The sequence below is a fragment of the Tenrec ecaudatus genome, chromosome 2 (genome assembly GCF_050624435.1).
Source record: "Tenrec ecaudatus isolate mTenEca1 chromosome 2, mTenEca1.hap1, whole genome shotgun sequence".
In the NCBI taxonomy this organism is placed as follows: Eukaryota; Metazoa; Chordata; class Mammalia; order Afrosoricida; family Tenrecidae; genus Tenrec; species Tenrec ecaudatus.
This window is the reverse complement of record NC_134531.1, coordinates 208,655,958-208,671,609: the sequence shown is the minus strand read 5'-3', so window position 1 is coordinate 208,671,609 and position 15,652 is coordinate 208,655,958. Positions and strand designations below refer to the sequence as shown.

The 15,652-nt window shown below is 45.8% G+C and overlaps 1 pseudogene; it reads left to right on the top strand.

Moving 5' to 3' along the window:
- Window positions 1–11,158: 11,158 nt before the first annotated feature.
- Window positions 11,159–11,812, top strand: LOC142440474 (uncharacterized; annotated as a pseudogene).
- Window positions 11,813–15,652: the final 3,840 nt, after the last annotated feature.

The window sequence follows — 15,652 nt, the reverse complement described above, 5'->3', positions numbered from 1 at the left end:
AGAAGATCAAGCCCATAGGCCCTTTGCAGGCGAGTTTACAAGTGGACCTGAGGCTGCTCTCCTTGAGGAGATCTGTATGTACGGCTCTGGGCTCCCTCGAGAACCTAGGATTTTAGGAGAGCTCCCACCACGAACCGGCTCTCGATATCCTGTTATTTATACAGACAATGTCAATATCTGCTTTTCTTCTAGATTTCTGGTATTTTGGTACATGCTACACCCCCTCCCCCACCCAATCCTGCTTAGGTCTTCCCTTGTAGACAACTGTTGACACGTGCTGTCACAACTCATTGCTGGAGGAATTATACATCCTATGCAGGGCCCCTGGGTGGGACAAAGAGTTTGTGACTGACTACTAACCAGAAGGTTGGTGGTTCGAACCAGCCCCGTGATGACGCAGAGGAAACCAACCCCTGGCAATTGGCTTCTGCAAACATTACCGTCAAGAAGATCCTCTGGGATATTTCTCCTCTGCAATTTCTACAAGGGTTTCTACAAGGGTGTGGGGGGGGGGGGAGAGGGAGAGGTAAAGAGAGAGAGAGAGAAACAGACTTTCCTGGGAGATGAACCTGGAAGCTTGTGCCTAGTTTTCACCTGGACTTTGTCCCTGTGCCTTTCCCCTGAGCTAATTTTGCTCTGTCTCCTTTCACTGTAGAGCATCACAGCTGTGAGCAGGACGTATGCTGGGTCCTGTACAGTCCCCCTAGTGAATCATCAAACATAAAGGGGTCCTGAGAACTCCAACCCAGGCCAGAAGCTGCTCTTCTTCCATGCAGGGGAGCATTCCCCTTGTCCGGATGCAGAACCAGGTCCCCTGACCTTGGGCACTCCCTCTGGTCTTCCTTGGAGAAGGTCAAGGCAGCACACGAAAGCTAGGCTCGGGCTTGAGCAGCCAATCCTCAGCAGAACACACCATGAACATGCGATGAACAGGGAGGCTCTCACCTCTGAAATAAGCAGCCTTTGACTTAAGGATGTTACTAGAGGGTGCGACTTCTAACCATGGAGTGGGGCTTTCTACACAGCAGACATAGAATGGGCTCTTCCCCTAGCCCTGCCCCTCCTCTTCACCCTGTTTTATGGATTGAAATGTATTCTTCCCCCAAAAAACATGTTGGAATCCTAACCCTTGTGCCTATGAACCTGACTCTGCTTAGAACTATAGCTTTCTTTCTTTCTTTTTTTTTTCTTTTTTAATGTTAGGGAAGTCATACTGACAGGGGTGGGTCCTAAAACGAATCCCTCCTAAGTAGTGCCTTATAAGACGGGAAAGCAGACACGGGGAGGGGAAAGACATACGCATGGAAGAGGCCAGGTGTGGAATCACCCATAAGCCAAAGAATGCCAAGCAATACCCAGGACTACCCATGAGAAGGGATCTTCCCCTAAGGAACATGCTTTGAATTCAGACGTTTAGCTTCCAGGACAGGAAGATAATCAATGCCTGTTCCTAAGAATTGCCACTGCTTGTGTTTTGTTGTTATTGTTGTTGTCATTATGAACTATCTAGTCACACGATAAACTCACACCAAGTAAATGTGCGTAGGAGTTGATGTTGGTGGCCTCTGACCACAGCATTTCAGAGCCCAGGTGCTGTGCCCTCTTCCCTTGCTGTCAGGCCAGGTCAGGCAGCCCACCTGCTTGTCTGTGGATTGACAGCGTGACGGCAGATGACCTCACACCCCTCCTGCACTGGGCTGTCTTTTCTATATATCTGGTAACTGGGTTTTCATTTTCTCCTCAACTGGAGAGAGTACCTTTACATTTTCCAAAATAAACTTATTTTTAGTGTCAAGTTTATTTTATTATCCCCCCCCTTTTTTTTTTAACAAGACACCACTTGAAAGGGATTGGTTTTAAGACCCCTTCCACTCGGGAATGACTTCACCGAAATGAAAACTGTATTTCCAAACAGAGGCTTGTGGAGGAGAAGGAGGGTTTTATGGTCTTAAGAGATTGGGATTTTAGTTCTCATGGACTTTTGTCACTAGCATTGATGACTACCTTCACTAATACAGCCTATAATATTTTACATGTAATGTTTTTCCTTCTGGCTAGTTGTCTACAGGGACTCCTCTCTTCTTTATGTTTTATTAGTTGGGATTTAATACATACATATCATTCCAAATTTTAATCATGTCAAGTAGAATGTACAATTGCTACCACAATCCATTTCCAAACATTCTTTTTTACATAGACTCCTTGAGATTGTCTCCCTTTCACCCTCTCCCCTCCACCACTATATGCCCCTCCCTCCACACCCCTTCTGCTACTTGCTGTTCTCCTTGAGGCCAACATCGCTCCTGGCTATTTCCGTGATTTTCATGACCATGACAATTTTGAAGAGGGCAATTCTGTAGTTAATTTTGCTAATTAAAAAAAGACATAATGTGTAATAAACTAAATTTTTATTTCTTAAAGGACTTTAAGAAGGATGATGATGATTTTAACTAAAAGGGAGAAATCATAAGCCTTAAATTTGAAAATGGGCACATGCCTGTAGGTGGAAAAATAATTTTTAAATATGGGTTTACAAATGCAAGAAAAAGTAGAAATCATGAATCGACCAGTAGTCAGAGAATACTAGAAAAGGTATCGTCAAACCTTCTGTTGCTGAAAGTACAGATATTGGTGTAAAACTGAACAAACAAGTCCGTGAAACCAAAACCAGTTCAGGAATAGACCCACTCGCCTACAGAGACACTTAATTCACAGGGAGGGGGCACCAGCAATAAAGTGAAGTCATAATGCTAACAGAAAGATTGTCTATTACTACGGGAAAATATTCATCTTGGCTCTTGCCGCCCATATAGACAAAAATTAATAGGAGGTAGAACTACATGGGAAAGGTAAAACAAGGAAGATTAAAATGGTAAGAGTACGTATTCATGACATTGCTGTGGGATGAAGCAAAAGCACGACTAAAATACACTAAACATAAATGAAAAAAATTAATAAATTGAGCTTCATTAAAATTAAGAACTTGTATTCATCAAAATATACTACCAAACACGTTCCTTAGAATAGCTCGCATTTAGAAGGTGAAGAAAACCAAGTTTGGCCAGGAGCAACCTTTGCAGGTGGGAATGTAAAATGGCACGATCGTTTTTAAAAGCCGTTTTATTCAAGCATTAATTAAACTACCGTGTATCACGTGACTCAAACATTTTACTCTTGGGTATTTACCTAAGAGAGATGAAAACCATGTCTATGCAAAGACTTGTCCACAATGTTCAGAGAAACTTTATTCAGATAAGTTGACTGGTTCAAAAATCAAAACAATATGCATTCAAAACAGTGTGCTTGGCCACCATCTCCGAGGAAGACACTGCTGCCTATCTTCTTCTCACGTAAAAAGCCAACCTACTGCCATCAGAGTCCTTGACTCGACCATTTCAGATGGTCTCCCGGCCCTGTTGTCTTCGTGGCCAGAAGCCCACTGAGGGGTAAGTGGGTGAACTCACACTGCAGTTGATATTCCGTCAGTCTCTTGGTCCAGCTTGGATGTTCCCCTTTAAAATCAATGGGTTTTTGTCACCTGCTGCCTCTTCAAATGCCTGAATGCCAAATGATTCTTCTGGACACAGGGGTTCTGGGGGTCCCTTCCATCTAAACTTGAAGCTCCCTCTGCCGTCCATGATTGTGCCCGTGGTGTTAGGTGTTGGGTGCCATGGGGTCAGTTCGGACGCGCAGTGATTGTGCAACAGAGTGAGACACTGCCCGGCCACATGCACCCTCCCAATTGTGATCAGCCACGGTGTCGATGAAGGGAGCACTTCACGGTAGCCGTGTGAATTATTCCTTCAGTTCCTTCAGCTTGAGAAATGCTGATCACATTCTCCCCTTTGTTTCCTCGCCGGGTCTGTGCACACGTCATTAAAGTACCTTTTCTCTAGTTTTCTCGAGCTGCCCTTTGAAATTTCCTGTTCCATTACTTTACTTCAGCACAGCTTCGATGTGCTCAAGAGCAGTTTTCAGAGTCTCCTCTGAGACATGGACTTTGGCCTTTTCTTCTTCCCCATCTTTTTAATGACTTGCTTTCTGTGTGTGTGTGGTTCTTGAGGACCCCCGACAGCTCATCTGGTCCATGATCATTCGTTTCCATACGTCAAATCTATGTTTAAGATGCTCTTTAGATCCATGAGTGATAGAGTCAAGGTCATCCTCGGCTCTCATGGACTTGTTTTCATGTGCCTCTTGACCTTGTTTGTGAGCAATTCATGTCCTCTTCCACATCGTCCCTGGCCTTATTGTCACTGAGTATATTAAGCTTCTCCATCATCTCTTTCCACACAGGTGGCCAGCTTGATGCCCGGGAATCTCACCTGCTGAGGTCGTCAAGTATAGTCACCATTTAGTTGTCAGAAAAAGTATATTTGCACTAAAGAAGCCCTTGGCCTTACAAAAGGAATTCACTCATTTTTCTCACTTCAGCCATATATTCCAACTACTAATCCTTCCTCCTTGTTTTGAAATTTCATATTCCAGCACCAGTAATTATCAATGCAAATCGATTGGATAAATATGTTGGAAAAATTTCTCACTGAAGAAGTCGGTAGAATTCTCAAATGTATTCATCATTGGCTTTAGTGGTCGGTGCAGAAAGATGAATAACAATCCTATCAACTGGTCTTCCCTGTAGACACAGACATAGATCATCCTTCCAAAGACAGTGCTGCACTTCACAATAGATCTTGCGATCTTCCTGTTGATGACGAGTGTGACATTTTCATCCTTCTCATAGTAAACATATGATTTAACTCATATTCAATTCAAGATTGTCTATGCCAGTCCATTTCAGCTCACTCATGCCTAGGGTAATGATCTTTATGCATTCCATTTCATTTTTTATGACTTCCGATTTTTCTAGATTTATTCCTAGTACACTCCATGTTTTGATTGTTAATGGAGGCATACAGCTGGTCATTCTCCTTTTGAATAGTAACGTCAGCAAATGAAGGCCCAGGTAACTTGAACGTGGAAGACCTCAGAAGAACCGATGCTTTGAACTGTGGGGCTGAAGAAGAAAGCAGAAAGGACCATGGACTGCTAAAAGGACAAATTGTAGATTAGAAGTAAGGCCAGAGTGCTCCTTAGTGTCAAGGATGGCAAGACATCATCTTACATACTTTGGACATAGTGTCAGGAGAGGCATCATGTTTAGTAAAGTGGATGGGCAGCAAAAAAGAGGAAGGCCTTCAATGAGATGGACTGGCAAGAGGCTGCATCCAGGGGCTCGAGCACGGGGACAGGGGTGAGGCTGTCCCAGAACCATGCCATGTTCTGCTGTGTTCTGCAGAAGGTCGCTGTGAGTTGGAGCCAACTTGGTGGCAGGAAACAACAATAACAACGTTGCTCCCAGCATCACAGCAACATAATAACAGAAGGGGCCTATCATTGTTGTGGTTGTTAGGAACCACTGAGTCGGTTCCAACTCATAGTGACCCTTTGTGCATCAGAACAAACACTGCCTGGTCCTGTGCTGCCCTCACAATTGTTCTTATGTTTCAGCCCATCGATGCAGCCACCGTGTCAATCCGTCTTGTTGAGGGTCTTCCTCTTTTTTGCTGCCCCTCCACTTTCCCAAGCATGACGTCCTCCAGGGACCGGTCTCTCCTGACAACATGTCGAAAGTATGTGAGACAAAGTCTCACCCTCCTTGCTCCTAAGAAGCATTTTGGTTGTACTTCTTCCAATCAGGTTTTTTTGTTCTCTTTTTAAAATCATTTTATTGGGGGCTCATACAACTCATCACCATCCATCCATCCATGCATCCATCCATTGTGTTAAGCACATTTGTACATTTGTTGCCTGTTTGATCTTTTTAAAAAAATCATTTTATTGGGAGCTCGTACAACTCTTAACACAATCCATCCATCCATCCATCCATCCATCCATCCATCCATCCATCCATCCATCCATTGTGTCAAGCACATTTGTTCATTTGTTGCCATCATCATTCTCAAAACATTTGCTTTCTACTTGAGCCCTTGGTATCAGCTCATTTTCCCTCCCTCCCCGCTCCCCCTTCCTTCATGAACTCTTGATAATTTATAAATTATTATTATCTTGTCATAGCCTTTTGGCACCCCACAGCACATTCAGTATTCTTCACTGAATGTATCAATTCTCTTATAGACTTCCCTATTCAATGTCCAACTTTCACATGTATGAGGCAGTTGAAAAGACCATGGCTTGGGTCAGGCGCACCTTGGTTCTCAAAGTAACCTCACTGCTTTTTAGCACTTTAAAGAGGTCTTGAGCAGCAGACTTACCCAATGCACTGTGTTGTTTGATCTCTTGACTGCTGCTTCCATGAGCACTGTTTGTGGATCCAAGCAAGATGAAATCCTTGACAATGTCAATCTCTTCCCCATTTATGTTACCCCATTTATCCCATTATGAGGATCTTTGTTTTCTTTACACTAAATCAAAATCAATGCTGTATGGTGCCATCCTTGATCTTCATTAATAAGTCCTTCAAGGCCTCCTCACTTTCAGCAAGCAAGGTCGTGTCATCTGCATACTGGAGGTAATTAATAAGCCTTCTTCCAATCCCAGTGCCACGTTCTTCTTTGTAAAATGCAGCTTCTCTGAGTATTTGCTCAAGGGGATGCAACACAGGTATGAAAAAGCTAAGGGTTGGTTTTTCATTTTGGTTTGGTTTTGGCAATGCTCTCTAAATTTAGGTGTGATGCACACCCAAAGAGCTGCTTGTAGTAATTAAAGAAAACCAAACCTAACCCATGGGCATTCTAACCAGCATTTTAGTAGTAAAAGGAACCAGAGTTTTAAATGTACACAGAATAGGAACCACTAATCAATGAGCAGAGAAGTCAAATAGGATTGTCTCCTCAGAGCACTGGGTTGATGTGAGTGTGGAGTATAGAAATTGGATACTCAAATTGGGGGGATAAAGGTATGAAGTGGTTGGCTTACAAACTTCCATAGGCGGGGGAACAAATCCATGGGATTATAGGATTAAGGTGTAGGTGATAGTTACTTGCAATTGTGAGGCTAAAGAATTATGTACAGGTGCCAAATTGGCAAGGGGTGGATTGATATAAAGTTTATTGTGCCAACCTGGCCAATAAACACATGTGGGGTTAATTGAAGGGCAGAGAGATAAATGGCTCGGTGAAACTCGCCTTTCGAGTTCTCGGGTCTCTTGCTTTGTGATGGCCGGGCCAGGGTGCAGCTGCCTTAGCCAGTTCTCTGTTTCAGCTGGCAAGGCTCACTTCCTGCAAGACATGCCTGAGGAGAAGCCACATGGACCTACCCCGATGCAGCCCTGGGTGCTGGAGCAGCTGTGTGGAGACCCCTGCCAGCATTGAGATGCTTACACGTTCACTGACTCAGCTTTCCTCCTGCAGTCGGCATCATTGCGTGTGTTTTGTGAGCTGGAGGAGGACTTTGTGGATTGGTGTCAGACATATGGGTTAATGTTGGACTTGTAGGCTTAGGCAGCACTGGGTTGGGATGTTTTCTTGGTGCATACTTAACCTTCATATAAAACTCTCTTATACACGAGATTCTGCGGATTTGTTTCTCTATGTACCCAGGCTAACACAGACTGCAACAAGGAATTCACGCTCGTGTGGAGGATGGATAGATAGAAAAGTTTGCCATGTGTCAGATTCCACTCAATCGCACCAAGTAACCAGTGGTGTCACTAGGAGGGTGGAGAGCATGAGGACTGGGTTGGGTGATACTGCCAGAGCAACCCTAATCATCCAATGGCGATTGTAGCAGTGCACGGCAGGGAGCTGTCAGAGGTTCAAACCAATTCAGGAGAGAACATGGAACAAGGAATATCATTGCTGCTATCAGGAGTTGGTTGGCTGAAAGCACAGACTACCAGAAATAGGTTTGCCGTGTTTGCATTTACTGGCATTTGATTCTATGGTTGACCTTGAGGAGAATGGGAATTCCGGAACACGTCATTGTGCTCCTGTGGAACCTGTACGTGGATCAAGAGGCAGCTGTGCAAACAGAACAGCAGAACACTTGCACTTTAAGATCAGTCAAGGTGTGTGTCAGGGTTGTACCTTCTCGCCATACTTATCCATTGGAGAAGCTGGCTTATATGAAGAAGAATGTGGCATCAGGATTGGAGGAAGGCTTATGAACAGCCTTCAATATGCAGGTGACACAACCTTGCTTGATGAACGTGAAGAGGCCTTGAAGCTCTTACGACTGGAGATCAAGGATTGCAGCCTTCAGCATGGGTTTTGATGCAATGTAAAGGCCAAATTCCTCACTATTGGACTAACAGATAACATGATGAATGGAGAAAAGGTTGACATTGTCAAGGATGTCATCTTGCTTGTGCCCACAACAGTGCTCATGGAAGCAGCAGTCAAGAGAGCAAACGCACGGTGCATTGGTTCAGTCTGCTGCTCAAGACCTCTTTAAAGTGCTCAAAAGCAAGGAGGCTACTTTGAGAACTAAGGTGCGCCTGACCCAAGTCCTGGTCTTTTCAGCTGCCTCACATGCATGTGAAAGTTGGACATTGAATACGGAAGACAATAGAAGAACGGATACATTCGAATTCTGGTGCTGGTGAAGAATACTGAAAGAACTGCGGGCTGCCAAAAGAACAAACAAGCCGCCTGGGAGAAGTACAGCCACAACGCTTCTCAGGAGCAAGGAAGGCGAGCCTTTGCCTTGCATAATTTGGCCATGTTATCAGGAGAGACCAGTCCCTGGAGGACATCGTGCTCGGTAAAGCAGAGGGGCAGCGACAGAGAGGAAGGCCCTCAGGGAGATGGACGGGCATGGTGGCTCTCACAGCGGGCTGAAGCATAAGAACCACGCTGAGAATGGAGCAGGTATCATACAGAAAGCTTCTCTACGCCGGAACTGACTTGACAGCACCTCACAACAATACAAGTATTTTGTGTGCTATGTAACAGGAATTTATGATTTGTATAAACTATCCCTGGCATAAGAGCAAAAGGCATTTTGGTAAGCCCAGTTTACATGCAGCCCCCTACCCACAAGGCTGAAACCCTGTTCTTCTACTTTCTAAGCCTCCGACAGCGCTCTGAGCGAGCACCCAGGACACAGTGAGCTGCCCACTGAGCTATGGCCTGAGAGATCGGTGGTCCCAGGCTGCCAGCTGCTCTCCCTGGAGAAAGACGAGGTTTTCTGGTCCCTTCAAGATTTACAGCCTTGGAGTCCCACGGACGCATTGGGATTCTATCCCAGAGAGTTTCTAGGAATTGGAATGAACTTGGTGATAGTAATGTTGTGTTTTTGTTTTGGGTGGTTTCGCCCAATTTAATTTCAAAGCTTTCTGGTCAGAAGTGTTGCTATCACCCAATTGTAACTCAGGTCCCGTTTTTACTCGGGACAAGAACACGCCGACGGTTTTGTTTATGCGGGTGCTTTCATGGTCTCTGATTTTGCCAACTTTTCTGGTGTTTTATCTATAACACTGTGGTCAGCAGTGTTTGTGAATATTTATGGATAACATATTTTTGGAGAATGAAGTGGTAATAAAAGAAATCAAACTTGACCCAATTGACCTGAGTCCATTCTGTCTCATGTCAACCATAGGTAGGATTTCAGTGACTACAAATCTTTAGAGCAAATCACTTCCTCTTTCTCCCTCTGAGCACCTGCTGAGTTTGAGCTGCCAACCTGGCCGTTGGCAGCCCAACGCTTAACCCACAGAACCATCAGGGCTCCTTAAAGGAAAAGAAGGAGAAAAATGTAAAGGTTTCCACTCGGTTACTAATAATGTTGTGACTAAGGCCCGGATCCAATGTAGAAAGAGTTCTCAAAACAGTTTTGATGTTAATACGCAGATAATCTAAGAAATTCGATAAATTTATAACAATAACATTGATAGTAAAGTTTACTAAGGATTGTATATGGTCTGCTATGGGAGACAGTCCATGGGTGACACCAAGTTACCTCGCTGAGTAAGATCAGCCCTAGTGACCCCACTGCTCGCTCACCGCAACACCACAAAACAATAAACACACCAAACAAAAGAAACAACTGTCCACGCCAAGAGGGGAGCAAATGCCAAAGGAAACAAAAGGTGGGTGCCAGTAAAGAGACTAAATATGATTGTACTACACAAGCTGGGAGTGAACAATGGTCACTTAGTAAAAATGGCACAGGCTTTGGTTATCAATTTAATCAAATGTTTGAGCATTACGGCCATGGGAGGAGCCTGGTAACTTGGTGGTGCGGGGTGCTCGGTGGTTAACTGATCAGGCCGGGGCTTTGAGATCACCGTCGCCTCTCTAAGAGAATAGTTCCCAGAAGGATTACAGCCTGGAAACCCGATGGGACTCTTCCACCCTGCCCTGTAGGGTCAAGCAAGAGGAGTGGGATCTACTGGCAGCAAACAACGGCTGCCATGGGAGCAGAGGCGGAGGGGAGGATGGCATGCGGTTGACCCTATTAGAGAGAAGCCCTTGTCCTCCACTTAGGCACCAATAGATACCTAACTGGAGAACCAAGAAAGAGCCGCAGGCACACGTTAATTCATGTAGCTGTAAAGTACAAAGAAAACCAGGGATAGTGACAGAAAGTTGGGAGAACATTGGGGGAAGTGTTGGAGGGAAGGCGGAGTTTGTTGACGTGGCAGTCAGCTGAGGACGTCCCCGCCAGGACCCCCTCACCCTCAGTGAGACAGGCCCAGGTGTAAGTTTGGCATCTGCTGGTGCAAAATACTCCAAAACCAAGAATCTTACCAAAGACATGCAACCAGGAAGAGAAAACAAGATTTGCACAGACCAACTCTGGAGCCAGTCAATCTGTGGCTCAACCAACAGATACACAGTCTGGGTCCATGTCATTTTCTGCATATAAATCCACCCTCAGAGTGATCAAATTTCACTCAGCCAACACTAGACATCTCAGGGACAGAGGCACATATGGCTCGCGGCAAATAAACTAACCAGGGTTGTCTGGAAATGCATTCTGCATGATAACAAGGAAGGGAGGCGTGTTGAGGCTCCTGCTGACAAAACACCTCCGGGAGATATGTAAAAGCCTGATGGACAAAAGTCACTCACTCACTCACTCACTCACTCACTCACTCACTCCTCACTCACTCATCCCAACTCTGCCCAAGTCCCAGCGCCCCACCATGGCAGACCCCTGCTGCTCCAGGACGTGTGTTATTGCTGCACCCACCATGTCCATCTGCTCCAGTAACTTGAGCTGTAGCAGCAGACTGCTCACCCGGTGTTTGCAGCAACTCATCTGGGAGGTGGGCGACTGCCCGGACAGCTACTGCGAACCCCCCTGCTACACACCCTCCTGCTGCCAGTCCTCCTGCTGTGCCCCAGCCCCCTGCCTGACCCTCATCTGTACTACCCCTGTGAACTGTGGGTCCAGCCCCTGCCATTCAGTCTGAAGCAGCTCCTGTGGGCCCTCCTGCTGCCAGCCTGTGTGCCGCTCATCCTCCCCCTGCTGTGTGCCTGTGCGCTGCAAGCCTGTCTGCTGTACACCCGTCTGCTGCACACCTGTCTGCTGCACACTTGTCTGCTGCACACTTGTCTACTGCAAGCCTGTCTGCTGTACACCTGTGTGTTGTACACCTGTCTGCTGCAAGCCTGTCTGCTGCACGCCTGTCTACTGCAAGTCTATCTGCTGTACACCTGTCTGCTGCAAGCCTGTCTGTTGCATACCTGCTCCCTGCTGTGTGCCCATCTGCTGTGGGGCCGGCCCCTGCTCTTCCTCCTCCTCCTGCTGCCAGCCCTCTCCCTGTGCCCCCTCCTGCTGCAAACCCTCCTCCTGTGTGTTTCTGCTTTGCCACCCCATGTGCCCTCTGGGGGCCTGCTGCTGAATATGCATGTGTCCTCCCTCCCTGTTAGGGCTCCCACAGCCCCTAGCTCATCGGGGTGGACAATAACCTGTGCTGTAGAGGCTCCCCACACTTCTCCCATGTCAGGCCAGAGTCTAGCTGGTTCCAGACCCTCAGAATTACTCCAGAGCACGGATGGGCACCCAAGACTCCAGGGAAAGTTGCTCCTTCCCATTCACTAGCGCCTTTGCACTGCCGGCCACCAGTCTGCCCCCCCGCCCCCAAATCAATACAACCCATCTTCGCTCCATCTGAAGAGTCCACCTAACTTGCGTCTCTCACAGGGGGACTCTGCTCTCAAACCAAGGGTCACATGGTCCCAGAGGCTGAGTTCTGTTCACCAAATTGACTTGCAATATATACTATTGGCGGTTCTGTGTTGGGCTGCTAACTGAAAAGTCAGTGGTTCAAACCCACCAGCTGCTCCTAGGGAGAAGGATGAGGGTGTCTGCTTCTATAAAGACATACGGCCTCTGAAACCCTATGGAGCAATTCCCCTTTGTCCTCACGTGTTGCTCTAAGTTGGACGGACTTCATGGTAGTGGGCTGGGTTTGGTTTTTCATATTCTCAGAGGGCCTCCCACACAGCCCAGGCCCTCCAGTGGACCCAGTCATCTCATTCTCCTGACACCTCTTTGAGGTCGGTGTTACAGGTGGAGAAGTCCAGGCCAATGTAGAGCCCTGCTACAGATCCCTAGCTGCCGGCAGTTGCCTGTATAACTCACTCTCTAGAGGGCCCCTGCTTGGCTACGTAAAAGGATGGTACTCCTTCCTCTGAGGGTGGATTTTTCCCTCTGGGTCCTAACATGGTGCTTGGTAACTTCATGATAGACAGAGTAGAGACTGAAGTTTTCAAGGATTTCATCTTGCTTGGATCCACAAACAAAGTTCATGGACACAGCAGTCAAGAATCAAATGGTGTCTGCACTGGGTAAGTCTGCTGCACAAGACCTCCTTAAAGTACTGAAGAGCGAGGATATCACTGTGAGCACTAAGGTGCCTGAGTCAAGTCATGGTATTTTCAGTGGCCTCATTGGACATTGGATAAGGAAGACCAGATGAGAACTGATGCATCTGAATTGCAGTTCTAGAGAAGAATATTGACATCCCATGGATTGCCGACAAACCAACAACTCTGTCTTGGAAGAAGTACAACCAGAATCTTCCTAAAAAGCAAAGATGGCATAACTTCATCTCGTGCACTTTCAACATGTCAGGAGACACCAGTCCCTGTGGAAGGACAGCAGACTAGGTAAACTATAAGGGGAATTTTAAAAATTAAGATCCTCTGATTGAACTATGGAATGATATGATATCTGTATTAGCTCCCAATAAAATGTCTTTTTTGGCGGGAGGGTAAAGAAAGATGATGAAGCTCAAGGAGATGGATGGACACATGGGTCCCAACAAGAACAATGGTGAGGACGGCAAAGGACCGGGTAAAGCTTTGTCCTGCTGCACAGACAGACAGCCGCTGAGAATGAACTTAACCACACTGAACAACAGGATGATGCTTTGGTCCGTGATCTTGTGCAAATAAAAACCATTGGCTCTGGTCTTGAATGTTCCAGAACAATGTGGACAGCAGGTCCTTGGTCATGGCTTTAGCCTATCAAGACAATACACAGGCTAAGGGGTGCACAGAGTTCCAGAGACTTTAACACAAGTCCAATATTCACACCCAGGGATATTGATATGCAAGTGAATAAAGGGGAGTTTAATGGTTGAGCACCAACCAATACTAAAGATTGCTGACAAAAATTCCTAGGACACCCAGGGATGTATCATGAAACATTGATTAAACCAACAATAACAATATAGGTGCTGAAACCAAAGTGGTCAGTGCTTTCTTTCTACTTGGACCAGCAAACCACGTCCATGGAACCAGCAAGCAAGAGCTCCAAGGACATATCGAATGGGGCAGATCTATAGCAAAAGGCCTTTTAAAACAAAATGTCAATTCGATGACAAAGTTGTGACAGACTCAAGCCATGATCTTTTTGATCACTTCATATGCATGCAAAAAAGAAATAGAAGACAGAACTGATGCATTTGAACCAGGATATTGACAAATAGTATTGACTATACCATGAACAAACCAAACAATCTTACAAGAAATAAAACCAGAATACTGTTCCTTAGAAGTGAGGATGGTGAGTTTGGCTCGCTTGACTTTGGACCCATCCCTGGAAAAAGACCAACCGGTGAAGAGAGCATTACACCTGATTAAATAGAAAGGTATTGCAAAGGCAGGCGGCCTTCACTGATATGGATCAATACAGTAGCCAATGGCTCAAACACACAAATGGTCATGAAGATGGGGCAGGACAGGGCAACCACTCATTCGGTTTGAGACACATCTTCTCTTAATCTTATCTCACGTTCTTAACAATGGAACCCATTCCCAAATGAGATGAGAACTACAGGTAAGGATTCACATGTATTTGGAGGGACACAATTCATTCTTAAAAAATACTTTTATGTCTTTTGATGTTGTGCCACTTGAAAATAAGTGTTAATCTCACCTCTCAGCCCTTCATCCTTGCACTCTTTACCAGGTATATCCTAGAAGATGGGAGCTCTAGGGACACCAATATGCCCAGCACCAGGATTACAAATGAACTATAAAGTCATAGCACCCACCAACAGTCAGTTACAATCACATTTCTAAAAATGGTTCCATAATGTCTCTTAGGATATTATTTTCTGAATTAGAATCAAAACAAGTTAATGCACAGCATTAGTGACTATGATAGATTTATAGTGCAGCCTGGCCTATGTAGGACCACATTACATTAATCAGGTCACAGTTTGATTGGAGGGCAAAGAGATAAATGCCTTTGCAAGGACTGTTCCCTTCTCTCTGTTGATTGGAACAGCAGGCTGCTGCTTTATCTAATTCTCTACCCACCCAGGGACATCACTGGCAATGAAGTGAAGGACAGGCTAGACTCTACCCACTCACTCAAGATGACAGGAGACCATGGTACTGGCACAGATGGAGAACCGCTCTGCGTTTCCTGAGATAAGCTTTTACGTTGAAGGACTCGTTGTATTTCAAATGTAGAAAAGAAAACATGACACAGTCCTGGAAGCACTTCCCATGACATTTCAGAACGAGAAGAGATGGCACTCAGCAAGGTCGCCAAAGAGAGACACAGGGAAACCACAACGAAATGACAAATCGTGAGCATCTGCCTTTTTTCAGCAAAATGGATCATTGGCAGTGGAAAAGGGTTTCCTAGCTCTGAGAGAACAATGGATAAAAACTGGGGTTCTCTACTCCGCCAAACGATTGCAACTTCTCCGTGAGCCATTTTCAGACACCCGTGGAATCTGAAAATGAAAGCTCACCACCGTGGGTGATAAACGACTTGATCTCTTAGTGTGGCAAGAAGAAAAGGGGATTCCAGAGCCTGGCTTCAGGCGTGAGGAAGCCGGCACCTGAGCGTGTGCTGCAAACCAGAAGAAAACACAAGAGACAAGGGAGAGCAAACCGGGTTTGGAATCTCTGCACATCCTCCTGAAAGAAACGGCACTGATCTGAAGGGGGGGAGACGATTGGCTTTCTCTTCTAAGATCGAATGATCTGAACGAGTTGTATTCCATAAGCTATGTACGTTTTAATTGCCTCAAAGAAATTGGGAGGACACAATGAAAGCACTCAATGCAGGACGGATAGAACTAGATTACATCACTTAAGAAACGTGTTCCCCTCAAAAACGCAGCCTAAGCTCACGCTGGACAAATATTGCCTCACAACTTTTCTGGGGCCAAACACAAGGGACACGGGGAAAAGCAGACTTCTGAGACATGCTCACC